Source organism: Miniopterus natalensis, chromosome 3 (assembly GCF_054644295.1).
Source record: "Miniopterus natalensis isolate mMinNat1 chromosome 3, mMinNat1.hap1, whole genome shotgun sequence".
Taxonomy (NCBI): domain Eukaryota; kingdom Metazoa; phylum Chordata; class Mammalia; order Chiroptera; family Miniopteridae; genus Miniopterus; species Miniopterus natalensis.
In genome coordinates, this window is record NC_142083.1 from 7,862,506 (window position 1) to 7,875,876 (window position 13,371).

Sequence of the window (13,371 nt, forward strand, 5' to 3'; positions counted from 1 at the left end):
ATATCCTCAGGTCAGGATTAAAAATAAATAAATAAAAGAAACAGTAATTATCAAGGGGAGTTATGAGAACCCAAATGAGGAACAGTTTTGTTTGTTTTTAAATAAAAAGTTAAGTAGGGGAAGACTCTATGCCCAGCAGGCTGCATGGAGGAAAGGAGACGCATTAAAGAACAGGTGGGGTAGGTTCCAGGAAAGGTGGGCAGTGAGACGAGTTCAGGGGGACTAGAGCATTTGGTTTCCTACTAAACTGGCTCTGCCTGGAGCAGCCAGAAAACAGTCCTTGAATCCGCTAGAGCCTCTGCCTCTGGGAAACCGGTCAGCCTGGGGCACGGGATGGGAACAGCAAGGGTTCCTTAGATTTAGGCTGCCAGGCAAGATCAGATGTCTCAGTGTGTCTGTGATTGTCCCATCCTAATTTGTGTGGTGGTCTTTCTCCATGCTGGGCTAGCTGCATCGTCTGAAACAGAGACTGTCATAAGTTGTTACCCTGATGCAGTACTTGAGGTCAAGGGGAGAGGCAGGTTGGAGAAGACAGGGTGTCTTTTGATTCTATGATGACCCTCTAAAGAGGAGAAAAAGTGTATGTACCGTCTCCTTGGCCCCGTAGGAGGGGTGAGCAAGGTGAGCTGGGGTGAACATACAGTGCCCTGAAACTCAGCAGGCACAGGCGACAGATGGTGGCAATCACCTTTACCAGGTACTAAGCATTTTTCCCTTCTGAAACTGAGTTTAAAAACTTTTTAAATAAATGCAAAAGAACATTAAAATATGTATATGGTAACAAAGTTGTAGTGATAAAAACAGACTGGTTGCCAGGGGTAGAGGTGGGGGAAGAGTGTGACTGTCAGTTTTCTTTGTAGAGATGGAACAGCTCTGTGTCTTGATTGTGGTGGTGATTGCTCGAATCCATACACGACATAAAATTTGATAGAACTACACACACACACACACACACTACATATAAAAACCAGTGAAGTCTGAATATGGTCTACAGTTTAGTTCATAGCATGACACCAAGGTCAGTTTCCTGGTTTTGGTCATTTGAACTTCTGCAAGATATCACTGCAGGGAGCTGGATAAAGGATGTATAGAACTCACTGCTCTTTTTGAAACTTCTATGTGAGTATAAAATTATTTCAAAATAAAAGGCTTAAAAAATTGGAGGAGTTTTAATAAGAACAGAACAGATCCATTGCTAACCGCCCACTTTAGCAAAGAGCATCATTATAATCCTGAAAGTCTTCAGAGCCCTCCTTCCTGACTCCTTCCCCTCCCTCCCCAGCAGAAGTAACTACTGCCTGCATTTTTGTTTCCATCATTTCTCTTCTTTATAGTTTTACCAAAAAGACTTATACCCACAAAGAATATATTGTTTAGTTTGGCATGTTTCTGAATGTCATATAAATGAAATCATTCTGCATATATTCTTTCACTACTTGCTTTTTGACTCAGTATTTTCTCTCTGAATTCCATCTGTTGTGTGTATCTTTTTATCTGTTCGTTGATGTAGTCATTGTGAAGATACCACAATTTATTTATCTATTCTGTGGTTTATTAACATTTGGTCTGGTTTCAGTTATTTTTTCCCAGTCACAAACGGTGCTGCTCTAAACATCCTCTTACATGTCTCCTAGCACACAGTGCAAGAGTTTCTCTAGGGATGTTAGAGTGGAATTACTGGGTCCTAAAGTTTAGCTGCTTTTCTCATTTACTAGCTGATGCAAAATTATTTTGCAAAGTGGTATAACCATCGCTGCAAATTTTCAGTAACATTTGGTATAGTCAGGATTCTTACTTTTTGTGTGTATAAGTATAAAAAGGTACTTGATTATTGTGGTTTTAATTTGTATGGTTTTTAAAAATAAGTTGTAATAAGGTTGAGCATTTCCCGTGTATGTTTGTTCATTTCTTTCTCTTCTGTGAAATACACGTTTACCACTTTTGCCCATTTGTCAGTTGGATTGTCTTTTTTCTTATTGATTTATGCAAGTTCTTTATATATTCTGGAGATTAATTCTTTGTTGCAAATACCTTTTCCCAGTCTCTCACTTACCTTTTTCTTGCATTATGGTTTCTTTTGAAGAACATAAACAATATAGTTTATCTCATTTTAAGAATACTTTTATTCATAGCACATATTTTTTCAAAGAAATACTTATAAACCAGAAAAAGCATTCCACTTACTAATCTTTAATACATTTTGTAATTCTGCTTTTACATTTAATTTTTAATACAATAGAAATGGCTTTTATGTGTGATGTGAAGGGTTCGATTTTATTTTTGAAACATATGGTGATTCATTTTCTCCATACCCAGTTATTGAAAAAATTGATACTTCCTCCAAGGTCAGCTCTAGAAAAAAGTTAGGTTTCTATGCATGTGTAGACCTGCTTCTGGGCTCTGTATTCTGCTGCACTGGTTCATCTATGTTTTCTCACCAATACTACACCATCTTAATTGCTTTAGCCCTAGAAAAATTTAGTATCCAGGAGATAAGTTCTCCGATATGGTTCTTCTTTTTGCGTGTCCCGTCTATTCTTGGTTCTTCTCTCTCTCATACACATTTTAGAATCAACTTGCCAAGTTTCTCCAAAGCCCAGGGGAATTTTGATTGGAATTACATTGAATTCACAAAGTCATGTATCTTTACATGTATGTGAATGTATACTTGATCACATGTTGCAGACCAATACATCATTTATTCAGAATTACACTTCATAAGACCATTGCTACATATCAGAGGCAGGGAGTTGGTTTGGTATGGAGGTGCAGGAAGCCATTGTGTCTGCCCCCCCAATATACCAGCATCTGACAACAGTATGGAAAGAGAGCCTGTGCTCAGATTGCCATGACCAGAGTTGTCGCTGAAAGAGCTGTTCCTTAAGTCAGAAGATGCCAGTCATTACAACTGCTATTGATAAGCACTTCACTATCAACCAACGAAGATTGGCTTTCTGGGTACAAAGCATTGCAACTAGACCTGGAGGCAAAAGCTCTCTAATGTAGCAGTCAGCAAAAGCCTTTTGTGTCTATTCATGTCTTCGCAGCTATGAAGAGCTCATAAGAATTTCTGATCAAGGACTATTGACTCAGTTCAGATGCAAGTGTGAGATGATTCAGTACAGCTGCAGGACAAGAATAAAAAATAGAGTGTAGACTACTTTGCTCTTAAATTAAATTACTATTTATAATATATTTATATATTTTTCGCAGTTCACTTAGGGCTGAATAAAAGAAGGCCCATGAAGCCTAGAGGTAGTAGACATATGAAGCTTGTCAAGCCATTTTTTTTCCACCACCAAGGCCTGAGCACGGCCTCATTTGTCTTAGTCTGTGAAGTTCAGAGAAGCCCTGCACTCTGGCTTCACCTTTAAAAGTCTTGTATGTTGATGTGTATCCTGCATCTTCTAAAGATAAAGCACTGTTTCATTGGCATTACTCATCGAGTCAAAGGCTTTCTGGTAAATTCTTAGCACACTCACCTTGCCGGAAAAGACATCAGTTTGCTTCTTCCTAAGAAACAGGCCATTGCTAATGTTGTTTTGTAATGTGATCCTTGTGAAGCATCGATTGAAGACAATAATGGCTCAGTGACAACAGACACAGGATGTCCCTTAAGAGATGCTCCAAAAGTTAAGACTTGTTCTCATTTGACTATGGTGTCAATCCAGTTGACTAGTAATATCTGATTCTTAATCATAGTAATGTAATTTAAAAAAATCATGCCCTAGCTGATTTGGCTCAGTGGATAGAGCATCAGCCTGCAGACCGAAGGGTCGTGGGTTCGATTCCCAGTCAAGGGCACATACTTGGGTTGCAGGTTCAACCCTGGCCCTGGTCAGGGTGCGTGCAGGAGGCGGCCAGTCGATGTGTCTCTTTCACATCGATGTTTCTCTCTCCCCTTCCCTCCCCTCCCCTGGTCCCTTCCACTTACTCTAAAAACCAATGGAAAAAATATCCTCTGGTGAGGATTAACAACAACAAAAAGGCATCACTTTCCGAATTGTCCAGGTGTTTAATCCAAAATTACATAATGGCTTATTGTCTGGAGTATAGAGTGGTCAGGCTGGCTCCCTACACTGAAGAAACTTACAGTCCAATAAATAAAAAGAACATGCCGGAAGGCCTTACTGCCACAGGGCCAGCTGGGGAGTTCACAGGATCAACCGGAGATGGTGCTGGGGTTTGGAGGAAGATCATAAGAGCAGGTGCAGACAAACAACCCTGACTGTCAGCCAGCCAATGGCATCAGTTGAGCATCCATTTAGATCAGTGGTCTTTAAACTTTTGGGTGTGCTTCCTCCCTAAAGCGGTTTGCAAAGCTGTGCCCCCCCCCCCATTTCTGCGGCCAGTGTGGGGATATCCAAATAAACTACCCCTGAGCAGGGCTCCACAGGCTCAGTGTGCTGTGTTAATGAGTGAAGACCGACTCGGGCAGGAAGGAAAACTACGTTGGTTTATTAGCATACAAGGAAACTTGGGCTTGTTCCTTTAAATGCTCAGGTAGTCAAACATGAGTTAATATTAAGTGCCTGCCATGTGCCAGGCCATATCCTAAGTACTTTGTATGGTTTATCTCGTTTGACATTCACCAAAACCCTATGGAATAGGTACTAGAATTACCCTCACTGAATAGAGAACTTAGGCAGAGCCTAAATGTGGAAGCCGGGCTTTTGGCTCCAGAGTCCACATGTATGACCTCCACACTCCCCTGACCCTTTTGAAGGCAAAGACTATCTCTTCCCAATGTGGACATTAAACAGCTTTTGCCTGGAAGCTTAGATGCATCCTTGAGTCTCTGTTTTCAGGGCTGCTCCAGCCTTGGGTGGGGCCGTGTCCAGGACTATTAGGGTGTATCTGGGTCTCCTGCTCAGCTGCATCCCCAGCAGGCACCGCAGGTGTATCCTCACGGGGCTGGGCGTGTGGGAACGGGAAGCCCCGGTTCACTTTGCTGAACCCAGAAGGGCACAGCGATGACATAAAGCATCAGAATGCCCCCTGACTGAGCTCTACCCAGGCTTGCCTATAGACCCTGCCCTCAGTGAGCCTTGGTTCCCTCCAGACTTCCTGCATCCTCCAGAGGTAGATCTGACCTGGAAGAGAAAGGAAAAAAGGGAAAAGGAAAGAAAACGAGAGAAATGGTAGTTCTTTGTCAGTTTCAAAGTCTACGAAATCTGTAACTTTAGGCAAAATCAAGTTACTCTTGAAGCAAAAACTTCAGTCACAGCTGTTACTAGGGGAAAATGCAAGTAGATTACCCTCCTAGGTTTTGATTACAGTTGCCTTTGGGCCACATTTTCTCATTAGATGCTAATAAATGTTTTCTATCCTGTGCAAGAAAGGTTTTATACAAATTCCATTTCCCAGAACACTGAATGAAATGGAAACCCCCTTTTCTGGTTTTGGAAAAAACAAAGAAACCAATACCTCCCAGCTCAGCGTTTCTCCAGTACCCTCTGGTGTGGCCAGGTGGCGCCGCAGGCTAGAGCATGGGGCCGCCGCCTGGGGAGGCCAGGGTGCAGAGAGCAGTGCTCAGCTCTGCACTGCGCAGTCACTCCCAGCCTCTCCCACCTTGGGAATTGGTTCCTTTATTCCCCCTTCATCTTCTGGTGGTTCCCAGTTGGCAGTGAGGAGGGTGTCAGGCCCTGGGTTTTGTCCATTTTTGAGGAAAATTCTGGGGATCTTAAACTTTATCCTAAATATCATGCCTCTGTCTGTCTCCCGAGAGTTGTTCAAGAACGCGGGGAGGAAGGACCAGTCACTTGTGAAGAATGAAAGGGAGCGACAATACTGAAAGACTTGCACCTGCCCCCTCCCACTCCCCTGAGCACGCCTGGGCAGCGAGTGGGGCAGTGGGGCAGTCGGGCAGTCCCGGCCCTCGGCCTCCTGGAGAGCCTAGTGTATCCGGGCCCCGCGGGGACTGCAGCAACCTCTCTCTGCAGCTCCCAGAGCCAGCTCATTGAGGAACAAAAGGCCCTGCTGTGGGGGCAGCGCAGGCTCCAGAGCCCTGTGTGGTCTGGAGGACACCAGAGAACCTCTGGACTGACAAGAATCCCATTTACCACCCTCCCAGGGGCCCAAAACTCCAAACTATTGACTCCTTTGCCTGGAGGTATTCAAGACTCTCCTTAAACTCAAATGTGATGGCGAGGTTCTAACTGGAAAAGCTGGAGGGAGAATCCAGGCGCAGTGGCCCTGCTCAGACACAACCCCGGTGGGGAGCCAGTCTTGGGTGGGACAGGGCGGGTGGGCTGCAAGAGGCCAGAGCAAAGAGCTGCAGTGGAGACAGACTTCACCTCTTTAGCATCTTTGAGGGGCCCCGGCTCCCTCAGTCAGATACAGGTCTGGGTGCCTAAGGTTTCCAGGAGAATCTGGGCTTCACATACTGTCCCAGCATCTCCCTAAGCACGCACCTACTAGTCTGCTTGTGTCCTGGCTTTGCTTCCAACATGTCCCTTCCCTGCTTGCCTTCTGCTTCATGTTTAGGGGCAGCCAACAGTGGTCACGGGTCCTTGTTGAGGACACGAGGTTGAAAAGAGGCCTCAGCCAGGTGGAAGGTCACCTGGATGTATTCTAGGAGGGAAGCCTTGGGAGCAAACTTGCACGGTACCTGAGACACAAATAGGCTGCCGCTAACAGACATCGCGTTTCCGAAAATAGGTAGAAGAGAGAAAGTACTTTATGAAATAATATAAAAAGTGAAAATAGGAATGAATATAAAATTTGAAAAATATTAATATATATATCCAGGGTGTCCCAAAAGATGTATACACACTTTGAATAATTATTAATTCCAATGGGTTAAATATGAAAAAACAAAACATCAATTGAACTATCAAAACATGTATGTGTATACATTTTTGTGGGACACCCTGTAATTTTCTCTCGAGAAGGTAAGGAGAAACATAAAAACCCCAGGCCAGAGGGAGAAAAGCTGAGACTAAAGATGCACAGCTATGGATATTCATGACCACATTGTGAGTTCACTTGTTCTGAAACCCCCCAAAGGCATTTCCCTGAGCAGTTACAGGAACTCTTCCAGCTCTGAGCCCGTCTCAATACCTCTGTCTATTTCTGTCCTGAAGAATCTAACGCCCTCCCTGCTTTTATCTGTCGTGCTGCTGCTGCTCTTGGCAGTAAACATCGGTAAACTTGAGCGTTGTGAGTCACACTTGCAATTTTTAATTAAATCATGGTCTAGCTAGGGTTTGATTTATTTAGGCCTGAATTAATTTAGGCCCTGGTCCACATAAATTTACATAGTTTATTTAACAAGCTCATGGATGTATAGATTATAAAGTTCCTTCGATACCAGTACAGATTGTAAAGTCACTCTCTAGTTTATTAAGCAAAGAGTGGCAGAATATAATTTTTAAGGGTAGTTTGAGCTTGATTCATAACACTAACATTATTAAGGAAATCTGTTGTATTCCTAAATAAAGCCACTTATGAGATCATTCGAAGATACTTCACCCCATCTGTTTTCACTCGGTTCTAGTGATACGGCAAAGCCTCATTAGAAACTAGTGGTGCTGATTTTTCCTCCCAGAATGGTTACAGATGGTCGTAAATCCATACAGTGAGCATCTAGCAAAACGCTCATCTGCCTCATCAAATACGGTGCATACTGTTTTAAACTGCGAAGTGTGAGTCATACAGATATCACTTTCCTAGAATTCTAATAAAAAAAGCATCATGGCTAATTAATGTTCCCAAGAAAGGGTCACAGCTTACAGGAAATAAATCGGAAGGGGACAGGAAGGAAGGGTGGGGAGCACAGCATGCTCTGGCTGGGGATGGCTGGTGAGATCCTCACTCCCGCCAGAGCCTCCAGGACTAGAGTAAATCACAAACACACTTGATCCGGCTGGAAATGCAGGGTGGAGAGAGGGAGGGAGGCCGGGGAAGGTGGGGAAAATGAAAGGAGGAGCTGGCCAGAGGGGTGAGTGGGGCTCAGAAACGGCTGGGTTCAGCAGGGAGACCTCTCTACTGCTGATCTGGTCTGGGCCCCACTGTCCGGTTGCATTTGTGGATTTAGTTCCATAGACCTTCCGGCGTTCAATGGGATTGAATGAGCACATCTGGCAGTTGAGCCCCATGACTCAGTTGAATTCGTGGCCTATGGAGGTCATCACGTAACCCCCAGAAGGAAAAATGAGTCACTTTGACCTTCTCCAAGAGGCAACATGAAATTTGCTTTATGGGAAGAAAGCAGGATGCTCCCCATGGCTGTGTGCAGAGCAGAGTGTAGCTGTGTGCCCTCCCTGCCCTCTGTGACCAGGGGCCAGGTGAAGGGAGGGAGGAGCTGGAGACCAGCCTGCCCTCAGCTGCTCAGGTGCTTTCCCCCCATCCAGGTCCCTCTTTACACAGGTGCAGCCCCTGCATTTCCAGACCATCAGGATGCGAGGCCCAACACAGGGTTAGCTTTTCCGATGAATGGTTTGATGGACAGGAAACCTTTACAAAAGTCTAAAAATCAAAGCAAATTTCATTATCTGCCTGATGTACTTATTTGTCAAAAAGAAATCAGGATTATTCCGGGAAATCTGGAAAGGGGGGTGGGTGTCACACTTCTGGCAATTCCTGAAAACCCTCATGTATTATGCATTCTCCTGGAGGGAGGGCCTGCAAGGCCTCCATTGGCTTGCTACACCCTAATTATAGCTGTGTTTGTCTCAGGAGGTCTGTGTCTATGAGGGTTTTTTTTTCTTAATCCTTTCACCTTTTTCATCCAGCCCCACAACCCCAATCCCCTCTGACAGCTGTGAGTCTGTTCTCTGTATCTTGGAGTCTGTTTCTGTTTTGTTTGCTCATTTATTTTGTTCACTAGATTCCACATATAAGTGAAATCATTGGTACTTGTCTATCACTAGCTTATTTCAAGCTTATTTCACTTAGCATAATACTCTCCAGGTCAACCCATGCATGTCACAAAAGGGTAAGATTTCTTTCTTTTTTTATGGCTGAGTAGTATTCCATTGTTTAAATGTACCACAGCTTTTTTATCCACTCATCTACTGATGGGCACTTGGGCCCGTCATGGTTATTGTAAATCATGGTTATTGTAAATTGTGCTGCAATGAACATAGAGGTGCATATATTCTTCTGATTAGTGTTTCAGGGTTCTATGGATACATTCCCAGAAGTGGAATCAATGGGTCATAAGGCAGTTCCATTTTTAATTTTTTGAGGTAACTCCATACTGCTTTACCACAGTGGCTGCACTAGTCTGCCTTCCCACCAACAGTGCACAAGGGTTCCCCTTTCTCCACATCTCCGTCAACATTTGTTCGTTGATGTGTCGATGGAGCCATTCTGACAGGTGTGAGGTGATACCTCCTTGTGGTTTAAAATTGCATCTCTCTGATGATTAATGACACTGAGCATCTTTTCATATGTGATTTCACTTTTGGTGGGGGGGTGTTGGGGGGGAGAGATGACTATCATATAAGCAGAGAAAATGTCAGGTTGGGACAAATCCCTAAAGGTTGGGGCAGTTGGGGCTGACCCCAAGGATCCAGGAGGCATGAGAAGAGCCCTCTCTCTGTTCTGTGTCTGGCAGGGCACTGGGGCCATGGGTACAGGGAGAAGAAAGTTGGGTTTCATTGAGAATCTAGGACCAGCTGTCGATCCATCAGAAAACACTGGAAAGTCCCATTTGCATGTGATATTGTTATTGTGAAAATGACAGGTTTACTGAAAGGAAAGAAGGGGCCAAGAAAACCTGAGTAATGTTTACACCATTTCATCAGGGTCCAGACTTGTTTAAAGTGCAGCTGCAGAATGAGCTTGCTCTCTGACCAGGGACAAGTATGTTGCTTGCTGGGTCTCAGTCCCCAGGAGGATGACCTTTGTAATCAGTACCAGCTTGCCCAGCTCTGAACTGTCTTCAGAGTCTTAAGTTTCTATTGTTGCATTTTGGATGTATCCCAACAAGGAATGGAGAATAAGTATTTGACTTTTTCTAAATCTCCTGTTAGTATTTATAGAACATACAGGTGGGCAAGGGTAGGTTTAAGGTTGTTTGTATGGAAAATAATACAATAATGAATAAATAATAATATAAGAATAAACTGTGTTCTATGTACTCATGACTGTAACCCACTTTTGTCCCACCTACCCTGTATGTACTTTTCGATAGGGAAGATACGATAGCATTACCAGCATCCTTTCTGGTATAGTCTATGTTTCTAATGATGGGACCTTGGCCTTGACATTACTGAAGGCACGTAAGAAATCAAAGCATCCTTGGCCCATGTAGGTACATATTAGAGAGTAAAAACCATCCCTGCAGTCAGTTGCCAGTGATCTAACAAGAAAAGAATGAGCTCTAAGGTGGCTTCATGGTCTTTGCCTCCTGCTATTTATGCCCTCATCGCCTCCCTTGAGTGTGGACAGGCCCTGTGGTTTTTTCTAATTAATAGGACACAGTAAAGATAATTAGATTATAAGCATGTGTAAGGGATCACATTATGAACAGATGTAATTCCCATCTTGTGAGGAGCCCACTCCTTTGCTGCCTTTGAAGAAGAAAACTGGCATTGTCATGAGCTGTCTGTGCAGAATGTGACCAGTTGCTCAGGGCAGCCTCTGGCTCCTGCCAACAGGAAACTGAACTTTTCAGTCCTACACCTGCAAGGAATTGAGTGCTTCCAGCAACCTGAATGAGCTCAGAAGTCCTCCCCAGCTGAGCCTCAGATGAGGCTGCAACCCCAACCGACATGTTGACTACAGCCTTTGAGACACGAGGCAGGGGACCCAACTAAGTTGTACCTGGATTCCTGACACACAGGAACCACAATAGAATGGACGTGTGCTGTCTGAAGCTCTTAAATTCGTGGTAATATTGTTACACTGCAATAGATGGGACATCTATGACAAGTTTGGCCTTAGAAAGGAAAAGAAAATGCAAACTCCTTTGATGAAGATTTTTCAAAGCAAGATAATTATACCCTGGAGGACTGGGGATGGAAACACAGCAGATCAGGGCTAAGGCTTGCCTTATACTGTGCTATTTTTTTTTTTTTTTAATATATCTTTATTGATTTCAGAGAGAGGAAGGGAGGGGGAGAGAGAGAAACATCAATGATGAGTCATTGATCGGCTGCCTCCTGCACGCCCCCGACAGGATGGAGCCCACAACCCAAGCATGTGCCCCGACCAGGAATTGAACCGTGATCTGGATCCTAGGTCAGTGCTCAACTTCTGAGCCATGCCTGGCCGGGCAGTGCTGAATATTTTTAAGTGGAAGAAGGCTCGGTGGCTGCAGAGAAGGTTGGAAATTCAGCAATCCAGGTACAAAATAGCAGGGGACAGTTGATCTCTTTTAGGGTGAGAGGATTAACCAAATGCAAAAAAACCCCTCTATTTTATAAAAATATCCAGCATTGGGGTTTGGGTCACTGTGCTGGAGAACGTGAAGGTGTGGCGGTGGAGGAAGTTTCCCAGAGAGAAAATCTACAGATCTCAGTTGCAGGAAGGTGACTTCAGATCTGGCATTGAGATAAAGCAGACAGAAAACAGTATGTTTGGCTCAGGGACCTGGGGACACTCCAGATCTTCTCAAATACCCCCTTCTAACATCAGGAATTCACAGCTTTAAGAGCAGGATGAACTTCAGAAATTATCTAGTGAAACGACTGATGTTAATAGAATTAAAAAAAAATGAAGACCAAGAGGGTGAAGTGCCTAGCCCAGAAGACCCAGCCTTTTTGCATAAAGCCAAGACTAGAGTGGAGTCTTTGAACAACCAGCCCATTGAATTTTCCCTTAAACCTCCCTGACCTTCAAATGCAAGGGTTAATATGTGGGTTCCCTTAGAGAAAGTAATCTGACTTAACTTCATACTCAAGTGTACATGACTAATATAAATTTATTTTCTTTTCAGTGGGCTATGGTAACTTGGTGAAAAGTATGAAATTTAGGAACCTGAACACAGAGAGAGGAAAATATCCAGACTGATGGGAAAAGTCAAAGGAAGAGGGCTGGGAGGGAAGATGGGGGCAGACAGAGCCTATTTCATAACTCAGACTAGCATTGGGCTCCAGAGTGGACCCTTCCAGAACACGGAGAAGAAAAAGAAAAGCTTTATGTTGAATGTATGTGTTGGTGGACACATTTTAAGTCAACAAATACCAAAACCACCCACCCAGAGCTCAAAGGAAGCCCTGAAGGCTGCCCCAGGTGACCCAATCCATTACTAAGAATTGCTTGCATTACAGCTATTTCTGCTTCATCCAAAGGTTTTCAGTTACCTTCAGAGTCAACAGGAAATTAATCAGCAAGTGGAAAATGGAAAGATCTGCATCTCACTGCGGGAGTCATTAAAATAAAAGCAGATTTGGCGAAATGGCAAGGTACTTTTGTTTAAAAAAATTTTTTTAATCTCTCTCTACTCTCTTAGTAAGTTGAAGATTCCAAAATTTAAAAGCCCAAGGAACAGAGGTTCCTTGGAGGATGGGGTACACACTGTCCTGGGACCTGCACCCCTCTGCAGAGCACGCCAGCCTGATCGTCATCCAAGTAGCTTTTCCTTTGCTCGCTCCAAAAGCCCCTGGAAGCCCCGCCACGCTGAGCCACGGTCTATTAAAACTTCCTGAACTCCTCTGAGTCTGTATTTCTGTCCTGTTTTGTTTGACTCGCCTCTCTCCTCTAAGCCCCTGGGGGAAGGAGGGTTTTTTCCTTGTTTTGGAAGGGTTTTCTTTATTATTGTACGCCTGAGGAGAGAATGTGCTTCCTTGCTTATCACAGAGCTCTGTAGAAATGTGAAATAGTCATAATACCTGGATGTGGTAGAGACTGTAAAACTTGGCCTATCCTGTAGTCTTTGCTCTGCCATGCTGAGTATCTGGGGAAGCAGCTTCTCTCTGGCTTCCTTAGTGTGGAAACTAGAAACCCAGAGACCCAGAATCTGAGAACTGGCATGTGAAGAAGGCAAGGAGAATTTTCTCCGTCTCTCGCACTAGCGTCTGACCTACTGATCTTCAAAAGTTCCCTTCCTGCTCTGCCCCCAAGTGGTTGGGAAGAGAGTAGATATAGAGTCAAATGCATTTCATATGGAGCCTTAGTTATAACCCTTGGGGTTGTAGCCTGGCCAGTGTGGCTCAGCGGTTGAGCATCAACCCATGACCCAGGAGATAAAGGTTCGATTACCAGTCAGGGCACATGCCCAGGTTGTGGGCCCAATCCCCAGAAGGGGGCGTGCAGGAGGCAGCCAATCAATGACTCTCTTAGCATTGACGTTTCTATCTCTCCCTCTCCCTTCCTTTCTCTGGGGGGGAAAAAAAGACCCTTGGGTTGCAAATAACGGAAACCAATTCCAACTGGCATAAGCAAGCAGGAAGCTTATTGGAGAACCACTGGGGTTTCTCA

General features: G+C 44.2%; 1 long non-coding RNA gene across 2 annotated transcripts in view; it reads left to right on the top strand.

The window, feature by feature from the left end:
- LOC107545744 (uncharacterized) overlaps positions 1-12,527 on the top strand; it is a 35,144-nt gene extending 22,617 nt beyond the window's left edge. For both annotated transcript variants that reach the window (XR_015714244.1, XR_015714243.1), the window contains one exon: positions 12,404-12,527. This is a non-coding gene — a long non-coding RNA (uncharacterized LOC107545744). The remainder of the gene's footprint in view (positions 1-12,403) is intronic.
- Positions 12,528-13,371: the final 844 nt, after the last annotated feature.